Consider the following 27,954-nt stretch of genomic DNA (forward strand, 5'->3'; position numbering starts at 1 on the left):
AAGGCTCAATCCTTTGTGACTGTAATTTCTATCAGATATCCATCTCATGGAGGAATCCCTTTTGTTCCTCAGTAAGCAACTTTTCGTTATTAAATTGGTTGAAATTCAGCAATAGCACTATACAGTGCATTTTTATTAGCACGCTAGCCAAGAAATGATTCAAGAACATAACTGCTTTTCTGAACTGGATTTAAATTCCCATCAATCATTCAATAAACTACAAAAAGATTTCCCCTTCCTGCACATTTTGTCAAATGTTACTGCATGTTTTCCTGACTAAGGCCTATGGTGGCCAAAAGGCATCTGTGAGAAGACTACACTGTCGGACTTGGACATGCAGGACACAATATATGCTTTAAGAAATGAGACTGCATTTGGATTTTATCCCTTTCTCCCATTATTTCATTTTTCTTCAATACTGCAGTCTTCACAAGAATGGCATATCATCATTTTTCAAAATGTGTTTTGACATACTGCTCACATAATCACAGCAACCAGTTTTCGCAATTTATTGGCATATATATTTATTTTTCTCACTATTCTTTCATGTTCCTTTGCTCAGTTTTATCCACTGCTTTTGGCTTTTCCCTTTAATGCAATCCAGCCACATAATAGCCTTCTTTACATGTGTATACAATTTCTGTTTGAATTGCCCCAGAATCCAATTGGCTGAGCAGCAATCCTGTAATTACTTTATAGAGACACACTGCTCTCCGTAGCTAATCCAGAAACACATCTGCCTCCAGAAAGTTATCAATAACCAAAGCACATTTAAACGGGTACAACCCCAGTGCAGGAAGATGCTAAAATGGTCAAACCTGTATTTATTCTGCAGCTAAACAGAGGGCAGTACAGTGCAAGAAGGGTAGTCTGAGGCCTTTGACAAGGCGTTACCCTGCTTTCAAGTAATATTAAATAATTTTAATCTAATGTCATGTCAGAAAATACACAATAATCCGTCAGTAACCCCAATTATTATGTCATTTCAGGGCAAGGTATGGTCTTTTTGTATCTTCTTCACATGCACACACACACACACACAAAATATTGTTTGGAATTATTCATGTATTTTAGGTATATATACTTCACTCATTTTCCTTGGGCATTTAAAGTTAGCACCCGAAACTGTTTCTATTTGACAACAGTTGAGTAATGCTTACAGCTTAGTACAGTACAGGCTCACAATGTAACAGAAATAATGTTAAATAACATGGTACAAGCCATCCAGGGTAGAAGAATGCATTCCAAAAAGTAACATTTGTGTATTTGTATCCTGTGACTAGACCATATCTAACTGCTTCATGAGAAAGCAGCTACAAAAAGGCCTGGTCATACCAGTGATGGAAATCTTCTCTGTTTCCAGGTCAGGAGGAGGCTGCATTTTGTTTTCCATGTGTCTTCAAGTCATCTTATGCACATTTTTTAGTCCAGTCAAGTTTCCTTAAAAAAAGCTAATTACATAGGTGGATGGTTTTCACTGTAGACATTTTAATTTCCAGCTCTGGTGTGGTTCTCCTCAGCGTCTGGAGGCTGCACGTTCTCATTACATCTTCCAAGAAAGACAAAACTGAGACATGAAGGACTTGCAGGCGATGCGACAGGCAAATCAGATACTGTCCGACCCAGGAGCAGAGCACATGCCAGTGGAGCTCATTCAGCTCCAGGAGCTCCTACAGGCCCCAAGGTTCCCAAGTCAGAGATACCACAGCACACACCATCATGGGACCACCCAACTGAGCTTTGTGTCACAACATACACAGGGTACAGAGAAACAAAGTAATCCTGTACACAGGACCTCTATGTAGGAATTTCCAGAATTATGGCCCTAGAGCCCCAGTGTTCTCTTACATATTTGTAGTATCTTCATGCTCATGGGAGTGCATTCATGAAGTTTGTCTATGTGGAGAGAAAATATCAACACAAGAGTTAACAGAGTATTTTAAAGTTGTATCTGTTTTTAAGACATTTTTGTATCACTGTACAACCAGGGTGGGAGGTGGGACATTCAAAAGCAGTCAACAAAACTCTACTATTGAAACAAAAGGTCTGCATCTGCTCTTGCTAAGGTTGGTGGCACTGGTCTGCCAGAGAAAAAGGCCAATCAGCTGAGTGATTTAAATCCCCTCCCCCTGCAGGACACAGGGAATGATGAACATCAACAAGGATGAGTTAGTTGAAAAGGTGGGGAAAAAAAATAAAAATAAAAAAAGGAATCTTTCCAGACAAGCCTAATTACAATTTTGAAAACATTACCAAGTGTGCGAGGAAGGGAACAAGGCAGTTTCAGTACAGTTGGATCTCATTAATGAATTTGACAGGGTGCTTCACAAACATCTTACATAAAAGAACTAGTTCAAGTAAGCCTGAATATGGATTTGAGGTACAGAAAGCCAACTAAAAGAGTATGGCCCAAAGGTAATAGTAAAGTTCAGTGGGGAATTTCCTTCATGTTTTCAATATATATATATTTCAATATATATATATATTTCAATATATATATATGTGAAAAAATATCTAATTCTTTATTTTTATATTTTTATTTTTTTAAAAAAGAGATTTAAGAGTTTAACAGCACAGGTAAAGAAGATGAAAGGGGAAAGAGCTGAGAAAGATCCAGAGTCAACATGGCAGATCAACCATGCAAGAAAATTAAACAGCACACACGGTCTGTAAAGCTCTGTAAAGATGCAACTGTCATTTATATCATTCCACTCCTTGTCTTTTTTTGTTTGTCTCTTTCTACTGGTACATCTTGTCTTTTAGACAGTCTTGTCTTCAGAACAAGACTTGTTGTTTTGCTATGTGCTTTATTCAGTGCTTAACAAAATAGGTCCCTGAATGGCTGAGATTCCTTATGGTATTACTTCAATATAAATGTTAAACAACAATATTATTGCTATGCTATATAGCTGATCCACATCAAGGGATTTGGAGTTGATTCATTCATCATTGTCAGCCAGGCAGTTTAAATTCCATTCAAGCCCATAAGCAACAACCCAAGAATAATGTGATCACTTTTTAAGGGTATGAAGGGAAAAGGAGTCTTGGGAACAATCTGAAATAAAGGAAGTTCACTTAATAACTGAAGCCAAACCAGAGCTCAACAACTTGATTTGCATTACTGTACATTATGGGCTGCATCTGTGAGTTGACTTGAGGTACCACAGGACTCGTCTGCAGGATCTTTCTCAAGCTGGCATTGGGCATGTGCTTGGCGTTCCCAGGAATAAAACACCAGGGACAGAGCTCCCCATGCGCTCTTGGACCCACTGCCACATGCCTAAGTCATGATGCCACTGGAGTGGAGCCAGAGAAAGAAGATGAGAGTCATTTCCAAAGGCGCACACACAGTGCTACTTGCCACAGTGGTCGGTAAGGTTTTGTAGGCCACTTGGAGCCACCAAGCGCTGGGTTTTGGTTTCCTCGTAGGCTGCTCCTGAGACTTTCCTGCTTTACAATCCAGTAAAAGCCAGCAGGCCCAACACAGCAGCTGAAGCATTGCCTTGCCAGACAGGATACCATGAGACAATAACTAATTCAGACATAAAATACTGAGCTCGGTAGTGGACTGGTTGATTCCACAGCCACCCTGCAGACTGAGACTGAAAGAGCTCAAATAAGAACACTTCCCTGAGATTAAAGCCTTCCTTTGCTGTTTGGACACCCTTTCTAGTCTCACAGTAAAGCTTCTGGGCTCTCCCAGTCTCAGCACTACATGTCCTTCCTTGCAAGCTTGAATATACCTAAGCTGTTCTTTTGCATCCTTCCATCATTTCCAGCCTGAGTAATGTTTCTAGAAGTCCTTCTATTTTACCCAGTCATCATACTTCTATCTAAAGTGACATGTCAACCATCAAAATGAAATGCATCAAACCGCATTAATCTCCTATGCAAATACCAGATCTGAAACTTAATTACAGATTCCAGATATTCTTAAGCAAGAGCACAGAACTTGATATGACTCTAGTTTCACTTGAGGTCTCATCTATATATTCATCAAGCAACACAGTACAGACCTCAACATGGATTACCCAATGACAAATACCATAATGAAACTTAGTTCCTGTTCTTGACTATTTCAGAAGTGGTACCAGAGAGAAGCCTATTAGGAATATATCATTTCTTTGGATACAAATTAATGGAGTATCTTCATATGGCAGCCAGGGACCCAAGGCAATTTAATTGGGTAAGATGTAAAACCAAGGTCTTTACCATCTGTGTTCAGTCAAAACCCCAAGGGATTTTTACAAGATTGAGCATTTGGCCTGTGTTTTGTCCAAATGCCAAAACAGATAAAATCCTGAGCATGTGATTTGCACTGAACATCTCATTTGAAAAACTATTTTGACTGCAATCCAGGCCACATATATACACACACATATATATAAAAGCTGGTGGATTTTACTTATTTATTTTTACAAAATTCTTTACAAGGAAAAGCATGACAAACACAGATTGAGATACCTACTAGGAATTCGGATGTCATTTTCAAAACTCCTTTTTTATGACACTTAACTGTAAGAAATAAAGTTAGAAAAGTTAGATTGAAAAGCATGAGTTCAAACCATGGTGTTTTCTCTGTATGATACAATGAATTTGATGGAGGAAAGCATATTTGCTTTTTTTAAAAAAAAAAAAAAAAATCCCCTCTCTACAGAGACAGTTTTGTGTTGTGTTTTTTTTTGTTTTGTTTTGTTTTGTTTTGTTTTTTCCTCATTTTAAGTAACAGCTCTGGGGTCAATAAACATTCCCCACAGAAAAATATTTTCTTTTATTTCTAATTGCTGTACTTGCTCACTGGTTGCCTTCACTTAGGAAAGTGCAGCAGCTAAGTACTCAGCAGGCCGTGAACTCCTGCATCTCTCATGTTGCGTGACTGGGTACCCAAGGGCAGTAAAGCAACCCTCTCAGATGCCTAACAAATGCGCTGAACTTGAAAGAGGCATGGGTGTTGCCGTGTCGGCCTCTGAACACGCTTGCCAGCTACAGGGCAGGAGGAGAAGAGAGAAAAGAACCAGGAGAGGGAGCGGGAGCAAGGCAGAACACACCACACCAAAACTTGGTGTCACAAAGAATGCAGGGTTTGTTTACTAACTGGGATGTCAAATGCTTTTTTGAAGGTTGGGAATTTTCATATTGACCTCAGGTATCTGACTGCATTTTGTCTTATGAATGAAGAACTTGCTGAGGCCTTGGGGTTTTTGTGTTTTGTTTTGTATTTCCTTCATTTTGCTGATGTGCTTAACAACAGAAATACATGCATGAAATTGTGATTAATAAAGGCACAACATTGTTCAAAAAGGCCTAAGAGAATTCTCCCAATGGCCACGCAGAAAGCTCTGTGTTTTGGATGGCAATGCAGGGAGCTGGCCCCCACGAGACAGGCATCGGGGCTAGGATATCCCCCTCCCTTGCCACTACAAGAAGTGAACTGGAAATGAAGTGATTTGATCCTTCTGGTGAGGAGGGTTTTAAAGCTACTGGGTGATGGTGGGAGGTAGAGAACAGCAATATTAAGATTGCCAGCTCCCAGCAATTAGTCTAACCTTTGAAAATCCCAGTCCAATTCTTCCTTCAGTTTCAGGTGCCCTTCTTTATCCTTGTCAAGCCAGGTAGCACATACTGTGGTGAAACTGAATGGAAAATGGAGGGCTTCCTTACAGTCACCTCTGCAAATATCCTTATAACTATTTTTTATATTCATCTCATTTTGTCCTCTAATATTCGCAGCACAGCAAAATGCAAGAGCCCACAGAGCTTGCTACAGCCCTTGAATGTATTTCCTATAACCCCATGGCTGTTTGGTCTTTAACTCCAAGCTTTTTGGAGCTGTGACTATGATTTTTGTTATATGGTTATGCAGCATTGCTACATAGGCTACTGGTCTTCGGCTGTTACCTTTAGAATTAATGTGAAATAATGCATTTATGCATTTTCTATTCAACTGAGTTCTCCTTTAAGAAAGTTAAACATATCTATATATATCTATATATCTATATATAGATATGTTTATATATATATGTTTATAGATATAGATATAGATATAGATATAGATGATATAGATATAGATATAGATATAGATATAAACTGACTTGAAAGCTACACTACCAATAAAGTTGTGCTGTTTTATTAATTGTTGTGCTACTCTCTTCAGAGAGAGCAGCAATGAATGCATTATGCAGGAACTAACACCACTGAGGCTGTAACAAACTAAGTATAAATTTCATAGTAACGTTTTGAGACTGATTATCATTAAATACTATTTGACTTACTGATAACATGCTAGACCACTTCAATCATACAGTATTCTTAGATGTATTCACCAGCCATCTCCACAGCAATGGTTGTCATCAGGGAGGCAAGGAACATTATTTAGCAGAAGACCATTTAAGAAAAAAATTTCCCACCTGACATCTCATAAAGCAAGTACAACACATTATTTCTCATCTATATGTTGGAAAAATAAACCTTTCCCCCAGTTCCTAGGTGTTCATACCAGTCCTCTGAAGTGAAGACCAAAACAAGGCAAAATAAAACAGCACATCCAGAAAAAAAAAAAAAAAAAAAAAAAAAAAAAAAAAAAAAAAAAGTTTTCTTGCTACCTGGTGCCTTTTTATTTATTTAAATATTTATTTATTATCTCCTCCAGATAAGCTTTTTTCCTGTGCTTCCCACCCCTTTAGTTCCACCCCTCGCCGGGTATCTTCTGCTTGTGGCTAAGACACCACCACTGCCCCTTACTGATTTTGGTAAATTGTAGATTAAAACTGCTGATAGGGATGGCTAGGGACCACAAACCTGAGCACTACAGCCCTGAGTATGAGCCTTAATTCCTCTCCATTCACAGGAGCTCCTCCGATGATACTGTAATGTTCATTTGACTGATGTGTGCCATCATGTGGCCAAACTCGGCAACAAACACCCAAACATCGCAAACCTTACTTCGTTCAGTGCTGCAATTTTAAAAACACGATGGAAGTGAAATAGAGAGAGACTTCGCTGCACAAATGCATTCATTCAGGCCGGTCTCTCCAGCAGGAATTCAGGATTTCTCAAGTGACAACACACTTTCTATCCCTGAATGGCTGCTGGCAAGTCAAATAAGGGTTACAATCTTTGTACCCCGTTAAATATATTGCTGCCACAAAAATTAAACCCTCATGTGTCTTCAGGAAGTTCTGCATTTCCAGTAGGTGCCATTATATCCTTGCATATCAGTGAGGAGCTCCATCCTGCTGTATGGCTGCAGAGGAGGTGCTGAGCGACCACCCTGCCAAATGAATCAAGCTGATTAGCTGTCTGGAGCCGGCTGCCGGGGGCCCAACACAGAGCGGTCACCTTTACACATAGCAGCACATGAAAATTGCAATTTCAAAAACATTTAGACACTGACACTAAAATAGCAAATCCAGCCGTTTTCGGGAGTGTGGCTTAACACAATTTCATGGCCTCACCGCCTTGCTGAGTGGTATTTTCTGCTCCTTTCTCTTCACGAGGCTAACTTGAGTGATTAAAGCTGGCAGAGCTGACTCGCCCCAAACACGGCGGGCTGGACTGTGTGGTGCTTACAGCCACAGCACTGGATAGGAGCAAAAACCGACAAGGACACATCAGTCCTTGAGCAAGCAGTCACAGGTCAGGCTGTCTTGATCACAAACGCAAACCATAATGTGGTTCAGCGACAAGCAACTGCAGTCACCTCTCCTCAATTCATGTATATAAATATTGGAGCCCACAAAGTAAGGCTTGTACTAGAGAATAAAATGAAATACAAACAACCTATCAGTCTACAGAATGAAAGATCAGAGCTTGAGTTTAACTTAAACGCTTATTGATAGGGCTTAGAGGCACACAAGACCACCACAGTCATTTTGCATGACCTCCTATATACCACATGCCACTACGTTTTATGCAGTTACCCATTAATCAAGCCAAATAACTTTTGCATGGCTCAAGGATGTCTTCCAGAGAGGCACCGAGTGTTGATTTAAAACACAGCACCTAAAAACTCTTCCTCAGGGAGCTAGCACCAGAGGTGGCACACACACAGCTAAAACTGCCTCATGCCTACATCAGAGTTTGCCCAGCATCAGCCTCCAGCTGCTGATTTCTGCATCTTTCTATGCCGGTCTGAAGAGCCCCTTAGTACCCAGTACTTTCTCTCCTTGAAGGCACTTATATTTTGCAATCAAATCATCTCCGTCATCTTTTTGATACCTACACAGAATTAACTGGCTTTCCATTTCACATTGCTAAGAGTCTTGTGGATGACTTTGGAGCCTGTTTTCTACACTGGCCATAATTTTTAACATTAAATCATAAAATACAGTTATCAGAACTAAGTACTTCAATCAACAGAGGCTTTGCCAATGCCCTACAGAGATAAAATCCTGTTTTTTTCTCTCCTTCTCCTCAATACCTTTTTCAACAACTCCAGATCTCAGCAGGCCTTTTGGACACAATCTTGCACTGAAGACTTGATATTCTTGACCTAAACAATTTCCACTTGTGAAGATACGGCTCCCCATTTCAAAGCTATCGCTGCCATCCACTGTTTCTAAATTTGTTTCTTCACTCTTGGCTGATTTGAAATCCCTATCATTTGAATATGAATCATATGAATGGGACTTACATGTAGCTAGTCAGTGATCAAGATCTGAAAGATTGCTATTTATCCTCAAAAAATATGTGTATAATTTAACATTATAATGCCCTTTGAGTCACCCTACAAGCTTTTAATGAGCCATAAGGTGTGTTTGTTTCCAGATGATGGCCATAGATGCTGAATACCATGGGCACAGGATGGGCCACTAAGATGCATCAATAGTGCCACTCCTGTTTTCAGGAATGGCTTCCCCACTGACTACTACTTCTACATCTGGAAAGTTCCCAATAAATTAACGGCACAGTGACAAACCCAAAGAGTGCTACATCTTGAGGCAACCATGATATTACAAACTGTTCATCAAGGTCTAAGGCTATTATATCCTCACAAATATCAGAGTACTCAATCAAAAATACTTTGCATTTATTTGAGTTGCAGTCAGTCCCAGGAGGGAGACAGAGTGTGGTTTATGTACCCTTTCCAATATTCAGACCTTTGAAGCTGCCCTAAGTTATGCTTGTACATAGTCTCTTTCTGCTGCCCGTGCTGACCTGAGCCCAAGTGACACAAAATGGCTGGATGGACTCTAATGCCTGAAGTTTCCTCCCTCTGAGAGGACCTTGAGCCAGGCAGTTAGACAGCCTTTACAGCTCCCTCAAACCTCTGAAGCAGGAGATAACCACTGGAGAATAGAGACTGTGCCAACATAACAGAGAATTTATCTCCCCTAGGACATAAAACCTTTTCCTCACACACGAAAAATAAAATTTACACAAACCACTGACCAACAGAGCTGTGAGCCATGCAGCACTGGCCATCAAATATAGTCTTGGTGAAAAGAACATGAGATTCAGAGAAAATGAATTCCAGAGCTGGAGACCTTTATCACATGAAAATAAGAACTCACTAACAAAGAAAAAAGCCCCACCCCTGAATGCCTGATATCTATTAATTACTAAAAGGTACCATAAATAACACTTCAACTGCAGAAGAAGGGCTACAAAAGTCAGGGATTCAAACTAACACAGGAGATGATAAAACAACAGGTTTCTCAAAGTGCTCTAACAAATGGCAGATTGGAATCAAATTAACATACTACAACAGAATAAAAGGTGGCTTCATAAGGAAGGACTTGTTACCTACTCCGTGAAGGAGCAAAACATTGCTTTACATGAAGAAAAGTGCAAATGGCAGCAAACTTAACATGTGCCCAACTCAGAAGATGGTACAAGTTTATAGCACAATACAGCAAAAAGGGACCTTAAGAAATCTGTGACTCCAACTCCCATAGTCCCAACACAGGACCACTGTATTTAGACCATTCATGACAGGCTTTCTAACCCATTCTTTATATATCCCCTTTGATGGAGAAATCAAAAGTTTCTTGCACAATTTGCTCCAAAAACCTTACCATTAGAAAAAACACTACCTCCAAAACCCTTTGGAGGTTAGTGTGTAGCTTTTGCCTAGCGTGTAAACCAATCTTTTTTGAAGCAGTATAAATCCTACTTTTTCCCAAATTACCCAACATGAGTACAAAGAACAGACTTACCACTTCCCTCTTCACAGAGGCTTTTTATACATTTGAAGACTTCATGTGTCCTTTCTTCTTCAGTTTCCTTTCTTAATGGTAAAGAAACTTACCATCATTCCACAACAGGATAGCATTCAAGCATTTATGTTGTGTCCTAGATCAAGATTCTGCTGCTGCCTGGGCTTTGCAGAGGCAAGCAACCAGTTTCCACACTGAAGATGGAAGCTTGAAGCATCTCCAAAACTTCAGGGACTGAAACAACAAAGCCAGGAAGTTTACATTACACGTATTGCAGTATTGAGTCTGATCTGCAGTCACACATTTAACCAGTCAGTTCCTGCTGCTGCTATTTTCCATATAAAGTCGCAGAAACCAACCTTTCAACCAGAAGAGTTGAATACAAGGAAGACTCATCCTGCACTTAATTAAATCAAGTGCATGGAAAGTCATGCCGTAGAGAATATGTGCCAGAATGAAGAAAAATGTCTTTTGCATTTCAGTTAAGCTTCAGCATAGCAGGTTACAACGCTCTCACAATATATCCAATTTAGAGTGTTATTTTTGTCCATGAACTATACTGTATTTGTCATCTGTCACAGGTCATTTTGCTCAGACAGAATGATTTTAATAGGAGGAAGATGCAAAGAAAAAGAATGCTTATGAGTCATCATGTTGACAGTGAAGGACAAAAGACATGTTATTTTGTTTCTTCTTTTACCATAAGATGCTGCTCGAGACTTTGTGAGGTTTCAGATATTTCAATGCATTTAAAGATAAGGGTGGCAGCACCGTGGCCATTCCTACACCATATTCTCCTCAAGCTTAATATCATATATAGCTATGCCTGACTACTGAATCTAATTCATACTTATTCATAAAAAAGATGGAGAGACTTTTTCATGCTTTAGTACAAATTTAATCTGGTAAATGCATGCATTTCAAATGGTTATGTACAAACATTGAGTGCTTAATTGATTGTGAAGTATTAAAACTTAAAAGTAAGCAGTGAACCATGTATGAGGAGCCTCTAAGAACAGAACTTTGTAGCATTCGCATTTCCTGTTTTTCTTTTCTGTAGCTATGTTTTATTCTGAGATCCCTTTAAGGCAATCAATAAAAGGTTTTCACAGGTGTTTTAGTATCTTATTCCAAACGTTATAGCTTAAATTACCTTACAGTATGCTGTTATCTGCATTATTGTCATAACCTAATCTGCTTTAGTAGAAAGCAAATTATTCTTGAATACATTGCACAAAGAGTAGAAAAAAACGGTCAACTACCAGTGAGTAGCTCTCCTGCACCTATGGAGGAATTTCCTGCTCCTGTGGAGGCTCAGTCCCTAGGGCACTAGGACATGCTAGGGGCTGACCAGCTGGAAAGCAGCTCTGGGGACATATTGGAGGCAGCCACTAAGATGATCCAGTGGCTGAAGCACCTGGAGTATTATGAGGAAAAGCTAAGAGAGCTTGGACTGCCCAACCTTGGAGAAAAGAAGGCTCAAGGTGGATCTTATCAATGGATATTAACACCTGGAGGTAGGGTGTAATGATGATGATGATACCAGGCTCTTTTCAGTGGCACCCAGTGACAGGAAAAGAGGCAATGGGTACAAGGAGAATACAGGAAATTCCCTCTGAACATAAGGAAACACTTCTGTACTGTGTTGACTTCTTTACTGGGTAACTGAGCAATGGCACAGCTTACCCACAGAGGTTGTGGAGTCTCCATCCTTAGGGACTCTCAAAAAAACATCTGGACACAGTCCTGGGCAGCCTGCTGTAGGTGGTCCTATTTGAGCAGGGGGGTTCGACAAGATGAATTCCAGCAGTACCTTCCAGTATCAGCCATCCCAAGTTAATGTTCTCTTACTGATGAATTCTTCCGAATACCATGGCAATTCTGTATAAAACAGCAGAAGGCTGCTAGCTCTAGAAATTGCCCTGAAATCATCAGCAGGCTGTGGATGTCAAAATTGTAGTAAAAATAATAAGAACACAAACCTAGAGATTGAAGGAAAAAACAACAACAAAAACATTTCCAGCTAATCCCAGAAGCATGATGTTTGATTCACCTCACCAGTATCTCCTATCTTGTTCAGAAGCTGCGTGTAGGCATCATTGTCAGGAAAAAGGTAACTCCCTAGTATCAAAACTGCCACACCAGACCCATATCTCATCTCTGAAAATAGTAATTCCCAAAAGGCACAATAGGTTCTATACAAGAAGTGTGATTTCACACGAATATAACCATATGGGAAATGTCTTCCTTAACACACACAATTGCAAATCGGCTTATGACCTAAAGCATGAAGTTTTATATCCTTTATAGTTCTACCTCACTGCAAACTGTCATCCTTTTTGTCAATGATGAGGATAGAACAGAGGAAGTCAATTAGCAGAGACTATCCACCTGATTTCTGGATTCAGCATATACAAGTTGTGGAAACTACAATAAGTATATTCAAATGGAGATGTTTGTCTGTCTTCATTAGCTCTGCACACCCGGGAACATGATACAAGACTAAGAAAAGCTTAGTACTGGCTTGTATTGTTTCAAATTACTGAGACACTCCTTTATTTAATCTTTTTTTTTTTTTTTTTTTCCTTAAATGCTAGAATTTCCATGACTGGGATCAACTCCCATGCATATTTATATATACACATCTTATTAGTGTTGTGTTTTTTTTTTTTTCATTGAATGATCAACATATTTTAAGAACTACTTTAGTTTAGAGTATAGCTACTTCTCCCATTGTAAAGCTATTCAGATATTTATTTTGGTCATCAAAATTGGCCAGTTTCAGAGGTTACATCCTACAGAACATGTTGAGGTATGGGGTAAGAGCTATCCTATATGACTCCTTTAACATCTCAGGGTAAGTCATATCTGACATCCCATTTGTCATCCTGAAATCCTGAGAATAGAAGACAAATGGCCCTCAAAGTTGAAGGGAATCCTTCAGACAGAAATCACTTAAAAAGTAATAAGTTAATAAAGCGTAGAGATGCTTATGCAAAGTAGTCATCAGGCTCATGGGCTGGGATTTTGCTCAGACCTCTTTAAATAACTTCCAAGATAAAGAAGAGAATTTAATTTTCCTGATAAAATTAGAACGATTAATCAGGAAGCACAGCAAAGGATATATTTCCCTTCTATAAGGGGAAAACCAGCTAAGTTATGATAAAGAATTTATTAGCAAGAAGAGTTCTCCTTAGACTTCATTGGGAAATGAAGGGCAAGCCAATAGTAAAATATTTTAAAGCTCATTGTGGGCTTTTGGAGCACTGGTGAAATGTGCACCATCTATCAAGATTATTAAGATGAAACTATTAACCCTCTGACAGTTTAATAACCATTCTTTATGTTATAATAACACAGGGCCCCTCTGGGATCAGAGTTCCAATTTTGGAGGCTGTGTCCATCATTTGTCAAGGAAATTGAACCTTTGTGTTGAACAAAACAGCAACAGGACCAACCTTCCCCCACCTTTTCCTCCCAAAACCATACAGCCTTGCAGCTTCAGGTCCAGGTTTTTCTTTTTACAAGACTTTTCCTGTATATGGAGCCATTTGGTCTGTACACTTCTTGGGGGAATCACAAATCACTGGACTATGGAACACAACAGAAAAAGAGTATTAATGAACTCTGGTCTCACAAATCTGAACACTTCTACAGCTCATAAGGCTTTAGACCTCTTATAGCACTGACATGTTATGGTACCAGATAAATGCCAAATCCCAAGTGAATTGTATCAGTTACCCTTTCCAGTTATGCCTTAAGCAGGCACAGTGTACAAAACAACACCTTAGTGCAGCACCTGGAAGCACACCATGCACCTTCCTTTACACACTTTGCAATACAAGTCAAAAATAGAAACAAGGAGTATTAACATTCATACCATGCATGGCTAGTGGCGCACATACCCGCGTTCCTAATCTATCAAGTTTAACATTCACACACTTGTTGGCACACACATTCTGGAAGTCATAGGAAAAGACTTTCTTTTTTCTTTTTTAATTCTTTATTATGCAGCACCACAGCCCAGATCAGCACTAAAGACTAGAAGTGCAAGCACTGCCAGTTCTAAGGCAAGCTGAGGGTTGTTATTACCTAAAGAGAAATTTGACTTCTTCCTCTCTTCATGATTTTTCAACTGTCCACTACCAATAACCTTACTTGCATGGATTCACTTCGACATTACACACAGGGATAACACACACATAAGGTTCCTAAACAGCTTCCCATACAGTACACAGTCATGTTTATAACTCCAAATGCACACAGCCATACTACTAAGATGTATTCTTTACAGGTATATAAATGATTTGTAGGCAATGGCTTATCACCTAAAAAGCAGGAAAACTATCATCAAGCAGACTACTCTTTCCGAAATGAGGTCCTTAGGTTGCTTCACCCTAACTTACCAAGATACAAGAGCTTCTATCCTACTGCTTGTGTACTTCTGTTCAACACAAGTTGTAATTACAAGTCACTGCACAATGAAACAATACAAGCAGGGATGCTTTTGTTGATTAAAACTCCAGTGTGAGATTCAGGTCTTCCTAGCTCACTGTCAGGTACTTTCCTAGAGCTCCTACGTGACTGTGGACAAATCACCAGGGAAGTGCTTTGTTATGGCACGTGAGTTAAGGAAGCACCTAAATCCCTTGCAAGACTTGCACTGTACCTTGAAAAGGCTTCCTGTTAATCAATTCTGTTTTGAGCCTTTTCATTACAATATAGTGAAAAGGCAAGCACAAATGCCTCAGAATATAGAACTGTGTTCTGTGAATAGCACCCCAAAAATATTAAAACCTTTAAAAGAATACGTTCAAATGCCAGTCAAACACTTAATCATGGGAACAAAAAACCTTTTGTGCTTGCTACTAAATTAATCCATGAAGTCTTATTGTTTAATCAATGATGACAATTAAAAGTGCGACATAAAACTAAATATATGTATATACACACAATATAAATATTATATACATACATACTGACAGGTATTTTCACTTCTTACAAGCTCATCTACTAGTCTGAGTACCAACAGCTAAGCTTGGGAGACACAGAAACTTCTTAAATTCATTTTCTAGGAATGAATTACTGCACATTTGATGGCTTAGCTTCCAGGGCGTTTGGAAAGCTAACGATCAAGTTATCCTTGCTACATCACCTATACTTTTATTTCACCTAAAATTAAAGACCTACCAGAGACGACTTCTTTTTAGAAGTAGTCCTGACTGCAGAGGTATGAAATGTATAAATGTAGGGATAAGCCTGCAGTAATATTCAAGATAGCACAAGTGGAAAACTCTTCAATAATGCTGGACTTTCTTATTCTATGCTAATAACCTAACTCAGGATACCTCAATATATATATATGAATAGGGCCTAAATCTAGCAGTTCCAGAGGAAAATAGCTCTAAAAACTAGTCTGGACTTCCTTATCAGACTAAAGGGAAACAAAAAAAGCTCCAATTGGCTTGGGGTTGAGTTTTTTGTTATGGACATTTATTCACTTCTCTTCAGTGGAAACAATGCTGAAACAACAAGAACAACAAAAAACAAAGAAAACCACAACCCTCTGTCAAGTCGTACTGGGGCAAATTACTAAGGAATTCAGGCCCAATTCATGTACATGGCAAAAGTGCAAACAGTCCACCTAATTTACATGAATAAACCATGATATTGGTTTATTTTATTGGTAACCAAAATCTCTACATAACCATGAATAAACAACTTGCAATTTGAAACAGAAGGGGAATTGGCAATAGGACAGGCTTGGAGGACCAGGCAAGAGGAACTCTGTAACAGGCTATGATATGATTCCTGAAAAGGCAACAAGGCCTGCAAGCAGCATGTTATGTCACTACCACTAAACTGCAGCCCATGAAAATGGTGAGGGTAAAGATCTGGAGAACGGGTGCATTAGCAGTTCTGCATGTATGAAACTTTTACCAAGTAGTACCTTACTTCCTGAGGATTTGCGCCATTCTAAACAATAAGGGTCAAGAGCCATTCTTGGTGCATCCAGTCCCCAGTGACTTCAGCAGGCTTTTCAGAGGTAACTGAAATTGCACTTGCAATCAGGTGGCCTAAACAAGCCAGCTATTCTAAGATGAAAAAACAGCAAGAACTAAGCCCTCAAGTCACTTGTACATTAACAAATTCCATGTTTTTGTCCTTTGCTTATAAAGCTAGAAGATCATCAAATTCTGTAAGAGTACTCACATGTAGTTTTTACAGATTATTTATAATGTTTAGCACTTAGAATTTCAACAAACTCTTCAGAAAGCTAGCATGGCTATCTCCAGAGTAACATGCTAATACCACCTAAAACCTTGCTTTAATATAACCAAGTGGTAAGCATTTCCTCTAGAAAGCGAATAACTAGTCCTGACATAATGAGAACATTCCAAAAAATCTCACTTACGATGTCACTCCAATCTTTTATAGTTATTCCCCACCCACACTATAGTCTACGTTTTTTGGACTGTCCTTGTGAGTATCAAGGTTTGTCATGTAGCCAAGAATTCTGCTCCCCTAAGAAGTGGCAATGCACAATCACTCAGCGAGGGTTCTTTTGCAGAAATATTGTATGTAGCCACGTCAAAGTTTTTAGCTAGATCAAATTCCAAGGTGTTTGTGTATAAAAGCAAAGGGCTTTATTATCAGCATGGTTTCTTTATCCATTTCGTTCTCTGCTGCCATGGCCCAGCACTTTGAAGGGACAAGCCTTTTGAAGCCCAGATTCTGCTTCCCTAAAGCACTGGGGGATTTGGATCTGAAGTTTACCTGAGCTCACAATAAAGACAGCATTCAGTGCTGAAGGCTGTGCCAGATGCCTCTCTTCCCCAAAATGTGCAAGTGCTCAGATCTGTGTTTTAGGTCAGGCCCATCTCAAGCTGCATACAGTTCTCCAGTGATGAATTGCAGTACTATGAACAACTGACCGTATCACCAGGCTAAGACTAATGAGTCAGGAAGAGCACTTCAGAACATGCCATTTTAGTTTTAAAGAAAAGAAAAAAAAGCACCTGTAGTTCTGCTCAAAGAATACACTCCAGTGTTTAGATCACAGCTTTCTTTTTTTTCTTACTTTCCTAAATGTCATTTTCTGTGTCAGGTTGTACCAGGGAAAGGGTTGGTTTATCTGTGTTCATACAACACTTCATAAAGGTCTGTTCTTAAGATACTTTTCAGACCAGCTGTTCCTACACAGGTAGGTCCTCAGCTGGTATAAAGAAATTCTACTGCACCACTGAAGTCAGTGTAGCAATGAAAAAAATCAAGAATACTGCCTATACTTCTAAATGCATCTACCCTCTCTGGATATTTTCAAAATCTCTATCACCAACCCTCACCAGTAAGCTATCAGCAAAGCCTGTGCTAGGAGCCAGGAAAGGTGATAGCAAGAAATTAAAGATATCATGCACATGGACTTAGTGTTCCTGAAAGTAGAAAATCAGCAGGGGGATAAAAGAAAAACAGTATCCTAAAACCAGAGGTCCCAATAAATAGGGGTAGTTACGTTCACTGTCTGCTGGAAGCCTCTAATCAACATACCCTTCAAATTGTGTCACTGCTACTTTTTTTCCCTGTAAATTTTGCTGTGTATGCTTAAACTCAGAAATTAAACAGACTTGTAAGCATGTGCACTTGAGCAATCCAGAATTTAAACAATGTACTTTTAGCCCTGTGCCTAATTTGATGTCGTTCACATCTGCAACCTTGCTACTTTTCAAGAATTCAACTCTGACCTCCAGCTATTCCTTCTCCAGCACAGCTCTATTTTCTGTCCTATCCTAAACTTGGCAAAATTGCCTTTGCATTAGTGACTGACAGTCCTGCCAGATGTCTTCGGGTGACCTCAGTACCCTTCATCAACTGTCAACTCTTCCCAAGTTTCTAATTTAAAACACCCCCCAACAAATCTCATCAGTGTTTTGTGTCAGCACTCTAAAAAAAAAAAAAAAAAAAAGTCAAAAAAAAAAAAGAATTAATTTGCATAACCTTTCTCTTCCTCACGTATCTGAGTGTCTGAGTGCCTTACAATACACTGAAAATCCTGCTTATGTCATCTTATTTCCCCACATGAGGCAAGGTCAAGCTGGGCTTTCATACTGAACTAGAACCACTTTGGAGAGAGAGAGTGATGTTTCCTCTCCTCCTTAACACCCCTGGGAATTAAGTGCAGCTCCCACAAACTCTCCCCATCTTAGCTTGGTATTTCCAGTCAGAGTTCATTAGGTTCCACGCAAATGTAGGGATTTTCCTTTTCTTTGTAGCCTTCACTCACAGAAATATACTGCATTCCAAACCTGAGGTTATGTGGGAAGTCATCTATATCACCCAACTGGATGCCTCACCTTTCTTGTATTCAGTTTGAATTTTAATATTGTGAGCTTTCAAATGCTGCTCTATTTTGAACTGAATCATTGGGTTTCAGTCAAAGGGCACCAACATAAAACGTATGCCATTAAATTACACACTGAATGATGATGCTAAAGAAAATATCCCTGTGCAGTCCTATGCTTTCTTACATCAGAAGTTAAACAATTTGACACAGTTACTGCCTCTTCCTTACGTCAGCCTTCTCTCCTCTTACAGTTCCTTCAAATGGCTCATGTTTTGCCACTAGAGTTAGACTAAAGACGGACGGAGAAGTTTTTTTAGTATTTAAAGTTTTGACAGTGCTACTTATTTGGGGAACTTCTTTTCATCTCAGTCACTAAGATTTCATGCTTTGCACTCTTCTCATTAAGCAACTTGCTCTCAGTTAAGTTGCTTGAGAGCTTTGACTGTGAGGAACTCAGGCATTTATTTCAGATTTCTTTCTATTCAAACTTCTTCCTATTAAATACATTTAACTTCAAGAATGCATTTAAGATGCTAGGAACTCAATGGCTCTTAAGAACATACTTAGTAGTTTGCTGAATACAAAAGGATTTGAAGGTGTATTTAATTATTCTGATGAAATTGGAGCTGGAAAGAACATACTGTTACTTTAATCTGCAGTCCTCTGAGTGCATTTGTAATTAGTTGAGTGTACATTTCCCACTAGAGTAACAGAAATCCTACTCTGCAGAACCCCCTTACTATTTGGTATCATATGTCTTTTAAACTGCCATGTTCCAAGCATCCTTTGAATAGGAGTCTAGAAAGGGCTTTTAGGAAAAATAAATAAATAAATAAATAAATAAAGTATTTTGTGGAGTACAAAGCATTATGGAAAGAAGTAGCATTCACTTTGTAACGACACTATGGGTAAGAGTGCAAGCAATTCATTTTCGTTAGTACTTAAGTATACAGGCAATGACTATAGTCAAGCTTCACAAAGTGATTTTACATTAAAAGCATGTCCTTGGTCACTTACACCTTATCGCAAATTTATGTTTTCTTCCTAGGACTAGGTTGTGCTGAAAACCTGACATTTCCATAAAGATTAAAAAAATTATTTCCAGCCTTTTTGATAATATGGACAGACAAAGAGGGGACCTGACAGCAGCAAAAGAAAATTGCACATCCCAAGCAGATCAAAGGCCTACATTTTGTCCATTTCGTGGGTTATCAGCCCCTGGAATGGTGTAACCCAAAGCTGACAGCTAATTGTCACAGTATCACTCAGAGAAAACAAACAAACACCGAGAGCTTCCATGTTTCTTTAATGAATGAATGACTAAATCACTGGTGTTAAGACAAAAAATCCACAGATGAAGCGCAGCTAGACTGACTGAGTCCACAGTCTATGCTCCATGGACTAGGCCAGTCTTCTTAGACAGATAGTATTAAGCAGTACAATAGTCCTGTAGCAATAAAGATAAATCATGACTGGACTGAAAAGTAATCACAAACAGGGAGGAGAAAAAGAGCAAACCTTCCACAACCAGCAGCGACAAGCTGGAAAGCTTTCTGGACTGCAGCAAGGTCCACCTGAACCACAGATTTGAGCAGAATTGACAACACCTTTTTTTTTTTTTTTTTCATTCACTATCTTCACACCATAGAGAGTCCACACCACCTTTTCCCTAGTATCCCTCTGTATGGTTTCCAGCCACAAACTAAAAGACACTGTCTGCATTCATCCTGCCCTGTGGGGAAAAAAATAGTCTATCCCTGCTTAAAAAAAAACTCTGAAGTGTACTGTATAAACATCATAAAAAGAAGAAAAGAAGAGGAAACTGAATACAAGAGGAAGAGATCTCATTATGAGTCTAAGACGATGACTGTCAAAATTATCCAGATTTTACAAAATAATGTTTTGCAGCAAACTCCATGAAAGCATTTCATTTCCTGTGGAAACTTTTAAATTGCCTAAAGGCATTCTTTGACCAGCTGTACAACATAGCAACTAAATACCCTCTGCGTAAAGAGATTCCCACAACAGAGACACCTGCACAATGTGCAACAACACATTTTCACATGTTTGTTCAAGGCAACCACACAGTTCCACTGGCTCATCATTTACATTCACAATGGACAGCTGGCATCATCTAAATGAAGCATTAAACTTATTTGTGCTATCATTAAATAAATAAAATCAAAAGAGTGCACACATCGCTCAAAAAAAGAACTTCAACAACAAAAAAAGGAAAGGAACATCTTCAAAAGTTCTGAATGTTTAATTCAGAATTAAACATTCTGAAATGTTTAACTGCACTTTCTGCCAACCAATCGAAATATTTCATATACGATGAGCACTAAGGAAAAAAGATAAATAAATAAATTTCGCAATCCCCCAGAATGCTGATAGATCAACTTGCCAAATCAGGGAGTTTGGATAAAGAAGTATAATTATCGCAAGTGTCTGCTTCGTTAACATATTCCAACAGAAAATTTAACCATATGTTGCACTTTACTATGGCAATAGTAAGAACAAAAGAGAAAGCCTTATAGTTTAGCCTTCTGAAAACATATGCATCTGCTGAATTCTAGAGGGTAAAATCCTCCCCTCACTCGTGTTAGCAGAAACATTTCTGCTGGTTTTAGATGAAGTCCTGCCTTGTCACTACCCAAGTCAATACCTCGTGTCCAAGCCCACCCAGTTATGATGCGTCTGCCTCCACGGACACCCGGTCTTTTAAAGTTCTGTTGGCCTATGAGGCTTCACGTTAATAGGATTATTTCTATCATCCCTTGTGGCAAATTTCTTGGGCAGAGAAAATCTATTTCTCCACAAAATAGCTTTGTAATACAACTGTTTCTAGCCTCTCAAAAACTGATCTCATTCTTCCTCAAACATGTTATCTCCTACTCACTGTGCTTCATTTCACCAGGCTGTGGTGGGGGCCACTGCTCAACCAGGAACACACGGTTTGATGCTGAGACCTAATCAGCAGGTGCCAAAAGCCACAGCAGCCAAACAAGACAAGCAGAGTAGGTTCAATGACTGTAATGAACATCTACTGAGCCCAATCAACAGGCAAGTCTTGTGATAAGGCAGGCCTAAGGTCAGGCTGTTAAGTCAGCAAAGCAAGGTTGGGATCAGCCAAGTACCTGGCTGGACTCAGGCCTACCTCCAGCATATCCCAGGCAAGCAGAGCTAGGTACATGCAGCTCACAGGCTAGGAGGCCCCTTTTGATGCCTTGCCCAGCTGTCTCCTAATGCCCTGCACCTGAGCATAGCTCAATTACACTTCCTTCAGAAAAATCAAAGCACAGCCACAGTCAGGAAGACCTGACCAGAACAATTGCATGCAGTTCCCTGCTTTCAGTCCCCCACGCTTTGTGCAAAGCTGAGACTTAGAGTCCTTCCAAATCCATCTCTTCCACACTGAACTACTCAGTTTCTCTGTCCTGTCCTGTCCTGCTGCAAGCTTCTGGTCAACCCCATGGTCAGTGGGCAACCCAACACTCACTGCTCAGCTACACTCCAAAACAAAGTTTTCTGGGCAGATCTTTAACGTCAATGCCCCTCGAACAATTTTGTTAAGCCTGAATTTACCCTGACTGTTCAGTGTGAAATGGAGATAAAAAGATGCCTGGGAAGTGTGCTTTCACCAAAATTAACATTTTGTAAGCCATAGGCAGGTATGTTAAGCATATGCACGTCCTTAGTAGCACATATAAATGACAAACTATTAGGCAAATGATAAACAGGATGTGAAAAGTCCCATTCCAACGTTATTACTTCCAGAAGTCACCTTATAGTAAGAAAGGTTGAAGCATGTGGGATCCCAGTCAGCTGCTCTGACTTACCTTGACTCATTCCTTTTCTGTTGAGCAACTGCGGTCTGACAAATTACAACTCTAAACCTTCTGGAATGATTTTGGTGTTGTAGAATAGCTCTCAACTGGGAAGCAGCAGAGATTTCTTTAGGAGGTTTCCCAGGAAAAATCTTCACTTCTGCAGTAAGTTATGTCTCCTGTTTGTAAGACATAGGCTTGCAATTAGGTGTGTTCTGATAAGAATGGCCAAATTTTGAACAATTCTCATGTTGCTAAATTCCATTAGCCCTACAACTTCCAAGATACATATCTCAGGACTTTGCACTGCAGTAAAGTGAGCTGGTTAAAAACTGCTCCCCCCCCCCGCCCCCCCCCCCCCCCCCCCTTTTTTTTTTCTTTCCAGAATGAAAAATTTTGGTCAAAGAACAAATACTGATATAAAAGGTTGCAGTGCCTTTTTGATAAGTATAAAAAGGTACAGGAGAACAGCAGCTATACCCTATTCCCTCACAAGGTCAGACAGTGCAAATTAAAAGTACTACCATATCTGAGTTACTGGAGTTTGTGTAGAATATGAGTTTAATGAAATTTCAAGTATTCCTCTTAACTTTTTTTCCAAAGAAATGTACTCAATCTCCTTAATGCAGGGGTGGATGCAGCAATGGGGAACTTACTCAGTGGATTTACTCCTTTGATGTTGCTTTGCTTTTGGTCAGTCACCCTGAATTCTGCCTCCATTCAGCGCATGGAGACAGAACCTATTTCAAAAACCCATTGCAATACATGACCTCCCCCCAAAATATTTGAGGTATTCAGACTTTAACATTCTTGCTGTATGACAAGTAGCCCAAATCACAGAATGACTTAACTAGATGCCTGAGCAAGACAAAGCATGCTTAAATAGGTGGGTTGACAGTGTACAATCACTATGAACTCAGGACATAGTCAAACTTGTTCTTGCCCAAGTGCTTCCAGTGCTTTCATTTTTCTCACTTTTTTTTTTTTTTTTTTTTTAACTATAATGCTTTAAAAGCAAAAGTGGATCAAACAGGAAAGTAAATCTACAATTTTATTCAAAAGAATATTTGCGAACATTTCTCACTCTGTTCTTGCTTTTCTCATTACTATTTGATAGCTCTTCACAAGACCACTATGGTCTAAGCTTGGCTCGAATCTAGAACTTGGAGCTTAACTGTTTTGTTCACCAGTACTGATCCCTTGAACATCATATTTTCTCTCACCTAATGCACATCAACGAAAGTGGGGGAAACAGGACTGAGTCTAGAATTTGAGAATAGCTGTTGAAGGCAAGTTTAATGATGTGATACTCTCAGGAAAGTAAAGAAAACTTCACAATTTTTGGAACTTTTGACAAGTTTTTTTTTAAGCACTTACTGAATTAATGAAAAGTACATACTGGAAATATTTAACATCGTAATGATAGCTACACTTCTTTCCTCTGAATTTTTAATAGAGTATGGACTCCAGATCTGTTTTGTGTCTTGAAGAAAGACCTTTTCCCCAGTATTTTTCAGCGTACTGATATTAGTGGAAATCTTTGTGACTACTTTCTTTCACTTGTTATGTCTGCAATTGTCAGTGGGTAAACAGACCTGTGACTGCACGTAACTGGCAATTCTCGGTCAGTTAATGCAGATGCTATTTCCTGATATTGTGAAGAACTGCTGATTGTTATCATCTTTCCCTTTGTTATTAACAAAAGTTTTAAACTGTTTCAAACTTCTGGACTACTGAATCTATTTTAAAAACCGCTTATTTAATCCTGAAAACATCAGGGAACGCTACCAGTGATAAAGTCCTGCTGTTAAAATAAATATTGTATTCCAGTTTCCAATCTGTATTTATTTTTAATGCAAACTGCTAAGGACTTGTTCAACAGTGGGAGTCTATTTATCTGCACAATACATATTCTTGTTTACAAATTATCACTCGTTAACTGTTATGCCTGCATATGAACAGACAAAAGAAAAAGCTGTACTGAAATTGCATGGATCTAACAGGGGAACGTTCTTGACACAACAGACTACAGGTTATGATTTTTTAACAGATCATTTTATGAATTGCCAATTGATGACAATGGTCAGAATTTTAATAAGGTTTATAACCAGCTCTGCTGTACTCTCTGGTTTTAAGAAATATGGTGTATTGATTCACATAAATAATACAAAATCCTAGACAGATTAATTCTTGCAATAATCCAGTTATGCCAAAAGAAAGAGAGAACTGGAGCTTCCTTCCAGTGTGCAAGGAACCACTGAAGATAAATAACACATTTTAGCAAGAACTGCTATACCCATGTCAACCCTTCATTGGTAATGAAACTTTTGGAAACGGATTTCCCAGCATGTTTACTATTGACAACATTCTGTTGCCTTTAGAATCAATGTTTGATCTGCTCGACTCAGCCAACATTTCACCTACATTAATCAACAGGGTTTTGTTATTATTCTTTTTTTTTTTTCCTGGCCTTTTTTTAAAAAAAAATAAAAATAAAATAAATTTCTCTGAAGGCACCTGGACCCAGACACAGCACCATCATTACTTTTCATCACTGTGATACTAATCCCCTTTGCTGGCATCTTTAACTGGATGATTCCGACGACTATCAGTAAAATGTAATCATTTTACTGAGGAATCATTTCATTCAAATTGTATGGCTCAAATTCTGGCTTAAGATTAAAGGTCTGATCCTAAACTCAAAGGCAGAATTTGAATTTATGACAGTTCTTCTGCAACTGGAAAGCACATTTTAATGTATATATATGCATCACTTTTCATCACGTATTTTTGCTAAGTTTATCGGTGTCTTATTTTTGCATAAGATTGAATGCTCTGTAAGGCTTTGCTGATCTTATAGTAAACACTGATTTTCCATTTTCATACATCATTTTTTCATCACCACTAACCAAAACTTAAGTTTGAAGTGAGAAGTAGTGAAATTTTCTGTTGAAATAGCAAACACCATTTCAAATTTTACAAATATACATTATCCTTTTTTTTTTTTTTCTTATTATATATAGCTTTTTTCGTTTATACTGCAATAAGCCAGAAAACAAATCTTCTGTTTGCCCATAGGATTGTTTTCTGTAAGTATCCCAGGGGAAGATATACATAATCTTCTGATCTTGCTCTGAGCAAGCATTTTGTAGGCCAGTTTTGTATGATACAGTAAATATGTCTTGAAAGGAGCATCTGAATGAATTTGTATAAATGGCCAACCTCACCATGAACTGTAATGTGACAGGGTTATGATCTTCAAATCTTGTACTTCCCTTCCTCCAAGCACTGCTAGCCTGAACTCCTTGTCATGTCTGAAGTGATAGATGGAGCTAGAAAAATAGATCAGAGTAATTTCTGTATCAGCTACCCCAGTTTAACATAGAAAGAGATGCTCTTAAATGACAAAGAAGGAAATGTACATCAAATTTATGTCCTTTGGGTGCTAGCTCAGTCAATGACTTCTAGTAGAAATTTTCTGTCTATACGGGGAGGGCATTTACTATTTTAAGCTATTCTTTGAGGAGGTTTGAGTCTGCTAAGCAGATCTGCTTTCTGAAGAACAAAAAAAAAAAAAAAAACAAAAAAAAAGCAGCTTTGTTGAAAATCGTATTTCTTTTTTGGCCAGTTCTCCCAGACACTTTAGTAAGTGGATTTATTTCTGTGTAGACATCTTTTGTTAACAATTACATCACGTTAAGCACATAAGTGCTTGTTAAAAACAGCTACCACCACCCTGTAGTCATTGGCCCATCCATTACGGTTTTCAGCTGTGTTAATACAGCAGTGCAGAACATTGCTGTAGAGCTGTACATTGCTGTGTAAGGGAGCAGATGGGAGCTCAGTGCCACGCATTTGCTGTTCTCAAGTGGATTTTTAAGATCGATCTGCTCTCTCTGGGGGAAATCTGCCAATGACCCAAATAAATACAAAGCCTGTACCCAACAAGACCCTATGCCAAGAACACAGACTGGAGGGGCAGACCTTTCCTCCTCAACGTTCCAGCTACCTGCAGATGGGATCCTTTCAGTTCACTGTTGTGGAGGCTGGAGGCCTGGTGTGTGCTCCCCAGCCCTCCTGTGTGAGCATCACTCACCACCTAATAAGCTGAACTCACAAGCTGCTGCTCTTCTCTCTTATTTTAGGTGAACTAGCTTTGCTTGTCAGGGGACAGAAGTGATGAAGATCTGTTGGTTGTTGCACCCCCAGACTGCCTTAAGTATTTTCACTTCCATCTCTCATAAGCAGATCTGATCCAAATCTCTTCTAATGCTGATATCTCCATAGAGCAAAGACCAGGGAAAGATCCAGCAAAGTATTCATCTCACCTAATAGCCACCTTCCCCATGACTTTAACAACACATAAACCAGTGATGAGGAGGTGAAGAATTTGTCATTCCTCTTGATTCATCCCACATTCCTAGATTCTTTTCCAGTTTTATTAATTGAACAGATTTCTTCATACAGACTAATTTGTAGACATGTCTGCTTTACTTTTTCTTCTGCCTTGATTAGCATTTGAGAGAAGACATTTGATGATCAAGTGTTATTAAATCCATCACAGAATATTCAAAGTCTAGCATTTTCTAAGGTTTCAATCAGATGGAAAATAACTTCTGAGTATACTCTAATAGACAACACATATCTAATATTAATGTGATATGACTGTAGATATCAGATCCCATTCTGGCACCTATCTGCATACCTCTTTTGACGCCAATGAAGCTGCACGAATTCAGCCAGAACAAAATTTGGCCTCAGGACATAAAGCTGAGGCTCTCTCCAGACTGATATTTCAAGAATGAAAACTGGTGCTCAGGCCAGTCCTCCCCACCTCCCGGTGGCTGTGCTTCACACATGCAACAGCATGCCAACACCTCCACGGTTTCCACGATTCCCCATGTGCAGAGACAGCCACTCAGTTAACCTATGACCACAGGAGCATCCTGTCTGGGAATACAGAAGACAGAAAGAGGCGGCAGCAGCAGCACTGAACTCTGCACCTAGAAGCCACAATTCCTGAAGAAAAGCCCAGCTGTAATACGAGGGCTCTGGCAGGGGACTGTTCTGAGGACCTTGCACAGGCTGGGAGTGCACACCAAGCAGAACATGGGGAGCTCCCACCTTCTGGCAAAACACAGCCACGAGCACTTAGAGTATTACTGCTGTCAGCAGCACCCCTGAACAGCATCCAGAGATAGTGGTGAAACTCATCTGCTTTATGTGTTTCATTCGCTGCTTTAAGAATTGCCAGTGGACTTCACACCTGCTTTTTCTCTATAAATATTTTACTTCCAGGAACACCAAGTTGTTTGTTTTTCTCGACTGTAATAGTGTTCTTCTAGTATCTTGTTGAGCAAAAATACATAGGTACAAGACTATTTTAGATGATCAAAGCTATATAAATATTAATTCAGAAATGCTGTGCAAGGAATACTGGTGCAAAGCCTTGCTGAATGATGCAAGTGTGCTCTATCAGATGGCTGTAACTTTTATGCTAAAAAAAAAAAAAAAAAAAAAAAAAAAAGAAAGAAAAATGAGTCAGTGCAAACACACAAAGCATTAAAGCAGTTACCATAGCACAGAACAATGGAAAAGCAAAAAAGCAATTATCAGGTTGCTTGTTTTG

General features: G+C 39.1%; 1 long non-coding RNA gene across 2 annotated transcripts; it reads right to left on the minus strand.

The window, feature by feature from the left end:
• Nucleotides 1-1,047: 1,047 nt before the first annotated feature.
• LOC311430013 lies at nt 1,048-27,134 on the minus strand. 2 transcript variants are annotated; one of them, XR_014688498.1, is made up of 5 exons: nt 27,031-27,134; nt 22,338-22,504; nt 10,250-10,391; nt 4,469-4,515; nt 1,048-1,896 (listed from the first exon to the last, which is right to left on the minus strand). It is a non-coding gene; the product is annotated as an uncharacterized lncRNA (long non-coding RNA). The 2 variants fall into 2 exon arrangements; XR_014688499.1 differs by lacking the exons at nt 22,338-22,504; nt 27,031-27,134 and adding an exon at nt 11,844-12,017.
• Between the last annotated feature and the right edge of the window lie 820 nt (nt 27,135-27,954).

Source organism: Aythya ferina (genome assembly GCF_964211825.1).
Source record: "Aythya ferina genome assembly, chromosome: 1".
Taxonomy (NCBI): Eukaryota; Metazoa; Chordata; class Aves; order Anseriformes; family Anatidae; genus Aythya; species Aythya ferina.